Here is a 10365-nt window from a genome sequence, read left to right as displayed (position 1 = left end):
CGATAACAAAACACCAGGTGCAAAATTTGAGCCAAATCGGATGAGAAACGCGCCCTCTAGAGGCTCAAGAAATCAAGATCCAAGATCGTGCTTTCGACAGACAGACGGACGGACGGACATGCCTACATCGACATAAAATGTCGCGATGATCAAGAATATATATACTTTATGGGGTCTCAGACGAATATTTCGAGTAGTTACAAACAGAATGACTAAATTAGTATTATAGATTGTGTGTTCCTTATAGACTCAGAAACGGCTGAACCGATTTTCTTGAAATTTTCACAGATGATACATATTCACCCAGTGGTGAAAAAAGGGTACTACATTTTTTGATATCTGAAGGGGGGCGGACTCTCCCCTTTACCCTAATTTTCAGAAACGCCGGATCTCGGAGATGGGTGGTGCGATTTAAGCGAAATTTTGTGTGCTCTCATATAGTACCCTAAAAATAAAAATTTGATATCCAAATTTTGGATGGGGTACCTAGGGGGGCTGCCCCACCCTAAAACCTACCAAACATATATTTACACAAATCACGACAATATGGGACTCAAATTAAAGGTATTTAGGATAAGAAAACGTATCTGATATCCAATTGTCGGACCAAGTGCTAAGGGGACCACCCAAACCCCCAAAACACCCCGAAATCGGACATATTTACGGACCATATCAATATGGGACTCAAATGAAAGGTATTTGCGAGTAGAATACGAATCTGGAATCCAAATGTGGGGCAAAGTTTCTGGGGGTCCACCCCTTCGCCAAAACATCCCCAAACAGGACTTATTTACTAACCATGGTAATATGGGGCTTAAATAAAAGGTATTTCAGTGAAGAATTCGAATCCAAATATGGGACCAAGTGTTTGGAGGGCCGCCTCTCCCCAAAAACATCCCCCAACGGGGACAAATTTACGGGGTTCAAATGAAAGGTTTTTGGGAGTAAAGCACGAATCTGATATCAAAAATCGGGAAAAGTGTTTAAGGGGCCACCCCACCCCCGCAACTAGTAACTAGGAAGTATTTTCTGACTATTGCAATATGAGGCACAAATAAGAGGTTTTTTAGAGTGGAACATGAATCCGATATATATTTTCAAGACCAACTCACTGAGTGGCCGCCCATCCCTCAAAACACCCCCAAGCCGGCCATGTTTGCCGACTATAGAAATTTGGGAGTAGACCACGTGTCTGATATCAACATTAGGGGCCAACTGTCTAGCGGACGTCCCACCACCATAACAATTCCCAAATAGGGCGTATTTGCTCACCAAGACAATTTGGGTCTTAAAGAGAGTGGAACTAAATATTCATAGTTTTGAGGGCCAATACCCCAAACCGGACATATTTGCTGACTTTTGCAATAAGGAGTTTAAATGAGATAAGAAAACGAATTTGATATCAAATTTTAAGGGCAATGGCAATATGGGCTAAAAATAAATGATATATAGATATATGAGAATAGAGCACGTTGCTAATATATTTTCAGGGCTTTGAATTTGGGGGACCAACCCACACTCCAAAACACATCTAAATAGGGCATATTTACCGACCATGGCAATGTGGGGCTTAAATGAAAGTTATTGGACGTATTTGATGTCCAAATTTAGGACCATGTATTTAGGCATACCCCTTTCCAAAAACACCCCCAAAGGAAAAAATTGTTCGACCATGCCAAAATTTGGCTCAAATGAAAGGTATTTGCGATTAGAAAACAAATTTGATAACCAATTTTGGGGCCATGTGTTTGGGGGACGTCTCATCGTGTAAACTCCCCTTAAACCAATGGCAATATGGGGTTTAAATAAATGGTATTTGAGACAAGAGCACGATGCTGATATTTTTTCAGGGCCAAGGATCTTGGGAACCACCTCTCCCCCGAAAACACTACTAAATCAGACATCATGAGAATATCTTGCTGAAATGAAGTATTTTAAAAATGGAGTACACCTTACATCCAAACTTAAATTCGTAGACCAAAAAGGATTATATGGGATTCAAATAAAGGCACTTATATTGTTAAACTGTTAATCAAGCGATATACTATTTTCGTAGTATTCCAAGGAAACTTTTGTTCCATATAAAGTAAAAGATGGCGCAACGGAGCGGGCCCGGGTCAGCAAGTGTATATATAAGCAGCTAGTATACCTGAAACAGCAAAAGACTTCAAATCTTTTGATAAATATTTATTGAATCCATGTCGTAAAAATGTATTTATAACATTGAAAGAACTTCAAAAGTTTCATTGAAACAGACGTATGTCCGTAAACTAGTGCTAGCAGACTATCGATATTCGCTACAATCGATATTTTTCATAACAAATATCGATAGTATCGATACTATCGTTTATTTCCCTATATTTCAAACGAAAATTAGAAGTAATATCAATGCACAGACTGAACAAACCCAAATTTTAAAAAGTCAGTTTGATGTTATGAGAGAAATCATTGTACAAAATTTAAGCCCAATCGAATGAAAATAGCGCCCTCTATAGGCGCAAGGTATCTCATAGGATACATTCTGAGTCGAGTCGCTTATCATACCCTCCACCATAAGATGGGGGGTATACTAATTTCGTCATTCCGTTTGTAACTACTCGAAATATTCGTCTGAGACCCCATAAAGTATATATATTCTTGATCGTCGTGACATTTTATGTCGATCTAGCCATGTCCGTCCGTCCGTCCGTCTGACTGTCGAAAGCACGCTAACTTCCGAAGGAGTAAAGCTAGCCACTTGAAATTTTGCACAAATACTTCTTATTAGTGTAGGTCGGTTGGTATTGTAAATGGGCCATATCGGTCCATGTTTTGATATAGCTGTCATATAAACCGATCTTGGGTCTTGACTTCTTGAGCCTCTAGTGTGCGCAATTCTTATCCGATTGGAATGAAATTTTGCACGGCGTGTTTTGCTATGATATCCAACAACTATGCCAAGAATGGTTCAAATCGGTCTATAACCTGATATAGCTGTCATATAAACCGATCTTGGGTCTTGACTTCTTGAGCCTCTAGAGGGTGCAATTCTTATCCGATTTGAATGAATTTTGGCACGACATGTTTTGTTATTATATCCAACAACTGTGCCAAGTATGGTTCAAATCGGTTCATAACCTGATATAGCTGTCATATAAACCGATCTGGAATCTTGACTTCTTGAGCCTCTAGAGGTCGCAATTATTATCCGATTTGCCTGAAATTTTGTACGACGGATTCTCTCATGACCATTAACATACGTGTTTATTATGGTCTGAATCGGTCTATAGCCCGATACAGCTCCCATATAAATCGATCTCTCTATTTTACTTCTTGAGCCCTCAAAGGGCGCAATTCTTATTCGAATTGGCTGACATTTTACGCAGGCCTCCAACATATAATTTAATTGTGGTCCAAACCGGACCATATCTTGATATCGCTCTAATAGCAGAGGAAGTCTTTTCTCATATCCTTTTTTCCCAAAGAAGAGATGCCCGGAAATGAACTCGACAAATGCGATCCATGGTGGAGGGTATATAAGATTCGGCCCGACCGAACTTAGCAAGCTTTTACTTTAAAATGTACTCATTTTTTGACGAGCAGCACCAAACCGTTAAATTTGTTTATATTATGGTGCTAGTATACGATATAATTTTTTTTGAGTATTCTAATTTCGTCATTCCGTTTGTACCACATCGAAATATTGATCAGAGACCCAACAAAGATTATGTATTTTTCATCGTCTTGACCTTTTATTTCGATTTAGCCATGACCGTCTGTCAGACGAAAGCACGCTCACTTTCGAAGAAATAAAGCGAGGCGCTTGCAATTTTGCACAAAGTACTTTTGCACCAAGTACTTCCTACAACTATGTCAAAGTTGAAACACTTCGAAATATTGATCTAAGACCCGATAAAATATATATATATTCTGGATTGTTTGACATTCTGAGTCGATCTAGCCATATCCATTGAATACATTGTGTATCTTAACAGCAATGTTGGAAGTTATAAGAGAATCCTTCAAGAGAAACGATTTACAAATGACTGCATTATTTTAATATTGGTCGAAATTGGATTAAGGTATATATATATGGGAGCTGTATCCAAATTAACCGATTTTTTTTTCCAGTTTAAATAGGCTTCAACTCTGGGCCAAAAAGATGCCCGCACCAAATTTGAAGACGATCAAATTAATATTGTGATCAGTTCTTTCTACACAAATTAAGATGGATAGATGCGCGGACAGACAGACACAGTTAAATGGAACATCGTACCATAATAGTATATAAATGCATGTATCCCTGTGGTGTGAGATAATTAAAATTTTAAATTATCAATTTGCAAAGTACTCCTAAAAATGAAAAAAGATCCTTTATGTACATAAATCCGCCAATATTAGTTCGCTCATGTAAGGGACCTTTGGTAACCGATTTATATTTGTATTTACACAATTTACTAAATAACATACACATCATTGCATCTGTAGCAAACTCATCGATGTGATGTCATTTTTATTTGCTTGCACATTCAGTGGGAAATTCAATACAATATGAAACCTTCGGGAATTCGAAATACCCTATACAAGTTTCATTGCAATACACTGCTTTTTAAAGTATATTGACACATATAACTATTGGGTTGCCCAAAAAGTATTTGCGGATTTTATAAACGAAAGTTAATGCATTTTTAATAAAACTTAGAAAGAACTTTAATCAAATATATATTTTTACACTTTTTTTCTAAAGCAATCTAAAAGTAAGAGCTGATAACTGACAGAAGAAAGAATGCAATTACAGAGTCACAAGCTGTGAAAAAATTTGTCAACGCCGAATATATAAATAATCCGCAATTACTTTTTATATAATAAAGTCAATATTAGATATGGAATATTTCAAAACATCCCTAAAATTTATGCATTTTAGAACAACTAAACATTGGTAGTTAAACCAGCCATATCCGACCGAGCTTTCGGCTCTGGCGAACAATTTAAATTATTACTTGCTTAACATTCTTTCTCTATTTTGTTGTTCCATATGCAAGGATCAACTAAGTGGACTTCTTTCGCTTAATAGTTACCGGATAATGCAGTGTTGGTCTTATTTGTTTTACGCTTCCATTTAATTTATATTCAACAAATAGCCAACTGTAAAAATGAGTTGAAAAACACATCCAAAATCTATTGAAATGAATGAAATATTTCAATTTATGCAAATAGCGTTTTATCACATGCCAACAAGGATATAGGCATTCGAACAAATTCAATGGACAGACAAGTAAACATACAAAGCTTAATTCTCTAAATGCTGCCAATAGGAAACTAAAAATGAAAATTTTACGCAACGAACTGATTGAATTTTACGCAAGGGGTAAAATTCGTTTGCCTGAATTACATTATGATTTTAGTACAGAATAAGAAGTTTAAGATCAGCTTTGCTGCTTAAAGTAAGGTAAGTAAGAGTGTAATTTTATATGGTATTCTCTGTTCTAACTTTAAATATCCAAATAGTTCCTTTTGTTGTCTTTGTGATCTATGCGGGATCGAGTCCATATGTTTTTGGTTGACATTTACAACAGGAATAACTACCAAACCATTGGTTGCCTAAATAATATACTAGTTGCCAACTACACTAAAAAAACTGGGTCATTCAGGGGCTCAAGAAATCAAATTGGGAGATCGGTTTATATGGAAGCAATATCTAAATCTGAACCGATATGGTTCAGAGTTCTGTTCTGTTCTGTTATTGACTTCGAACAACTATGCCACGTACGGTTCAAATTGGTCTATAACTTAATATATCTTTCATATAAACCGATTTGACTTCTTGAGCCTCTGGAAGCCGCAATATTTGTCCGATATAGCTGATATTTTGTTTCGCTATGACTTCCAATAACTGTGCCAAATACGGTCCAAATCGGTCTATAACCTGATAAAGCTCCCACGTAAACCAATCTCCCGATTTGATTTCTTGAGCCCCTGGAAGCCGCAATTTTTGTCCGATTTGGCTGAAATTTTGCACATAGTGTTCTGTTATGACTTCCAACTGTGCTTAGTACGGTCCAAATCGGTCTATAACCTGATATGGCTCCCATATAAACCGATCTCCCGATATGACTTCTTCAGTCCTTATAAGCCGCAAGTTTTGTCCGATTTTACTAAAACTTTGCATGCAGTGTTCTATTCTGGCACGGTTCAAATCAGTGTACAACCTGATATTGCTCCCATGTTAACCGGTCGATCATCCTGGTTCGATGCCTAGAAGCTTTAATTTTTGCTAGTTTGGTAGAAGTTTGGTATGAAGAATAAAAATATACCCTTCAACCAAATTTATTATACCCACCACCGAAGGATGGGGGTATATTCATTTTGTCATTCCGTTTGCAACACATCGAAATATCCATTTACGACCCTATAAAGTATATATATTCTTGATCAGCGTAAAAATTTAAGACAATCTAGACATGTCCGTCCGTCTGTCTGTTGAAATCACGCTACAGTCTTCAAAAAAAAAAAGATATTGAGCTGAAACTTTGCACAGATTCTTTTTTTCTCCATAAGCAGGATAAGTTCGAAGACCGATCAGCCGATTTAGTGTCTTAAGCCCATAAAAGCCACATTTATTATCCGATTTTGCTGAAATTTGGGACGTGGAATTGTGTTAGGCCCTTCGATATTATTCTTCAATTTGGCTCAGATCGGTCTAAATTTGGATATAGCTGCCATATAGACCGATCTCCCGGTTTTAAGTTTTGGGGCCATAAAAAGCGCATTTATTGTCCGATGTCGCCGCAATTTGGGACAGTGAGTTCTGTTAGGCCCTTCGATATCCTTATTCAATTTCACTTAAATCTGTCCAGATTTGGATATAGCTGCCATATTGACCGATCTCTCGATTTAATGTTTTGGGCCCATAAAAGGAGCATTTATTGTCCGATGTTGCCGAAATTTGGGACAGAGAGTTGAGTTAAGCCCCTCCACATATTTCTGCAATTTGGTTTAGATCGATCAAGATTTGCATATAGCTGCCTTATAGACCGATATCTCTATTTAAAGTCTTGGCCCCAAAAAAAGCGCATTTATAATCCGATTTAACTGAAATTTGACACATTGACTTACGTTATCGACATCCATATTGTATATGAGTCAGATCGGTTTACTTTTAGATATAGCTACTAAAAAGACCAATATTTTGTTATACATGATTGAACAATAACTTGTACTTATTAGTATTTGGTCAAATCGGATCATATTTCGATATATATTGCTATGGGATATAAGGTATGCAATTTTAACAGGATTTTGATGAAAGGTGGTTTGCATATATACCTGAGGTGGTGGGTATCCAAAGTTCGGCCCGGCCGAACTTAACGCCTTTTTACTTGTTTTTATACCCTCCACCATAAGGTGGGGGGTATACTAATTTCGTCATTCTGTTTGTAACTACTCGAAATATTCGTCTGAGACCCCATAAAGTATATATATTCTTGATCGTCGCGACATTTTATGTCGATCTAGCCATGTCCGTCCGTCCGTCTGTCTGTCGAAAGCACGCTAACTTCCGAAGGAGTAAAGCTAGCCGCTTGAAATTTTGCACAAATACTTCTTATTAGTGTAGGTCGGTTGGTATTGTAAATGGGCCATATCGGTCCATGTTTTGATATAGCTGCCATATAAACCGATCTTGGGTCTTGACTTCTTGAGCCTCTAGCGTGCGCAATTCTTATCCGATCAGAATGAAATTTAGCACGACGTGTTTTGTTATGATATTCAACAACTGTGCCAAGTACGGTTCAAATCGGTATATAACCTGATATAGCTGCCATATAAACCGATCTTGGGTCTTGACTTCTTGAGCGTCTAGAGGGCGCAATTCTTATCCGATTGGAATGGAATTTTGCACGAAGTATTTCGTTATGATATCCAACAACTGTGCCAAGTATGGTTGAAATCGGTTCATAACCTGATATAGCTGTCATATAAACAGATCTGGGGATTTGACTTCTTGAGCTTCTAGAGGGCGCAATTCCTATCCGATTTGGCTGAAATTTTGCATGACGTATTTTATTTTTACTTTCAACAACTGTGTCAAATAAGGTTCAAATCGGTTTATTAACTGATATAGCTGCCATATAAACCGATTTGGGATCTTGACTTCTTGACCCCTAGAGGTCGCAATTATTATCCGATATGCCTGAAATTTTGTACGACGGATCCTCTCATGGCCATCAACAAACGTGTTTATTATGGTCTGAATCGGTCTATAGCCCGATACAGATCCCATATATATCGTTCTCTCTATTTTACTTCGTGAGCCCCAATGGGCGCAATTCTTATACAAATTGGCTGAAATTTTACGCAGGTCTCCAACATATAATTTAATTGTAGTCCGAACCGGACCATATCTTGATATCGTTTTAATAGCAGAGCAACTCTTTTGTTATATCCTTTTTTGCCTAAGAAGAGATGCCGGGAAAAGAACTCGACAAATGCGATCCCTGGTGGAGGGTATATAAGATTCGGCCCGGCCGAACTTAGCACGCTTTTACTTGTTTTTTTTTTTAATTTTTAGCAGAATCCATGGTGGTGGGTACCCAAGATTCAGCCCCGCCGAACATAGCACGATTTAACATGTTTTTGTCTAATATATGCAAAACCCATGAATATGCCTCATACATTACGGCCCTGTCAATTTCAATGACAAGCAGCATATTGGTAAACAAAATATGTTTATACGAAGCTATCATCATTCTCACATCCTTTATGTATTCACGATGCCGCCCAAATGTCTGCCCAGGCTAAAATGCCAATGTTTCGCACTAAATGTTTATTTGAAAAATTACATTGATTTGATATGTTGTTTGCCGTTACCCTTTTGTACTTCCATTGCAACGGTCACAGCATGAGATTACGTGTTGAGCAATGATACCAATGGAAGTATAAAGAATGTTGGGGATTTTCATTTGTTTTATCATTTTTGCCCAAAGTATGCCAAATTCGTACACTCTTGGTTTTGTATTCACATTTGACACATTTTGTTTGTCCAAAAACGAATCAAATAGCATTAACCATTAAATCAAACAAGTAAAAGCGTTCTAAGTTCGGCCGGGCCGAATCTTGGGAACCCAACATAATGGATTCTGATAAAAATTAATACAAAACAAGTAAAAAGGCATTAAGTTCGGCCTGGCCGAACTTTGGATACCCACCACCTCGTCACAAGCCGGTGAAAATTGGATAACTTAAGCAACCAAACTCGGCAAGGACATTGAGTGGTTTAATATATATGTCACTATTCAATTCTGTAGAACAAAGTATTTATCTTTTTGGCAGATATATCCAATTATAAACCGATCTGAACCTTATTAAGGTCGGATACAGTGAGGCTCAGAAAAACTCACTGTTTAAAATTTCAGCGAAATCAGGTAATAAATAAAGCTTTTATGGGCTACATAAAAGCTGCCATAGAGACAGATCTGCCTTATCGGCAGATCGGCCTTATGGCAGCTATATCTAAATTTAGTCCGATCTGAACCATATTTAGGTCGGGTATCAGGAAGCTTAAAATAACCCACTGTTTTAAATATCATCGAAATCGGGTAATAAATAAAATTTGTATGGCCTTACGACCGATTATCGGGAGATCGGTATATATGACAGCTATAGTCTTATCTGATCCATATTTACGTCAGATGTCGGAAGGCTTAAAATAACCCACTGTTCTAAATTTCAGCGAAATCGGGTAATAAATGAAGCTTTTATGGTCTTCAGACTTTATCGGGAGATCGGTCTATATGGTAGTAAATAGTCGAACCGGGCCGCCCCGCTGCGCCTTCTTCAACTATTTAGTATCTTTCTAGGTTGGGGACACTTCGCCCTGAATGCGGATATCGGATACGTGCCATTGTCGCCTATGACGCTGAACGCGTTCGAATCCTAGCAAGAACATCGGACAAAGCGGTGTCTATCCCCTCTTAATGTTGGCGTCATTTGCGAGGTACAATGTCATTGGCTAGGTCCCTGAATGGAGCTATATTAGGTTATAGACCGATTTGGACCACAGTTGTTGCATGTCATAACATATATATGTTCGTCTGATTTTGACAAATATTGCAATAAAATGCTCACTATATAACCGATTCTCTTGAAATTTGACAAGAAGGCTACCACAGCGCAGAGGTTAGCATGTCCGCCTATGACGCTGAACGCCTGGGTTCCAAACCTGGCGAGACCATCAGAAAAAGTTTTCAGCGGTGGTTTTCCCTCCTAATGCTGGCAACATTCGTGAGATACTATGCCATGTAAAACTTCTCTCCAAAGAGGTGTCGCACTGTGGCATGCCTTTCGGACTCGCCTAAAAAAAGGAGGCCCCTTGTCATTGAGCTTAAA

This window comes from Stomoxys calcitrans, chromosome 3 (genome assembly GCF_963082655.1).
Source record: "Stomoxys calcitrans chromosome 3, idStoCalc2.1, whole genome shotgun sequence".
In the NCBI taxonomy this organism is placed as follows: domain Eukaryota; kingdom Metazoa; phylum Arthropoda; class Insecta; order Diptera; family Muscidae; genus Stomoxys; species Stomoxys calcitrans.
The sequence above is the reverse complement of the archived record's forward strand: the minus strand, read 5'-3'. Positions refer to the sequence as shown.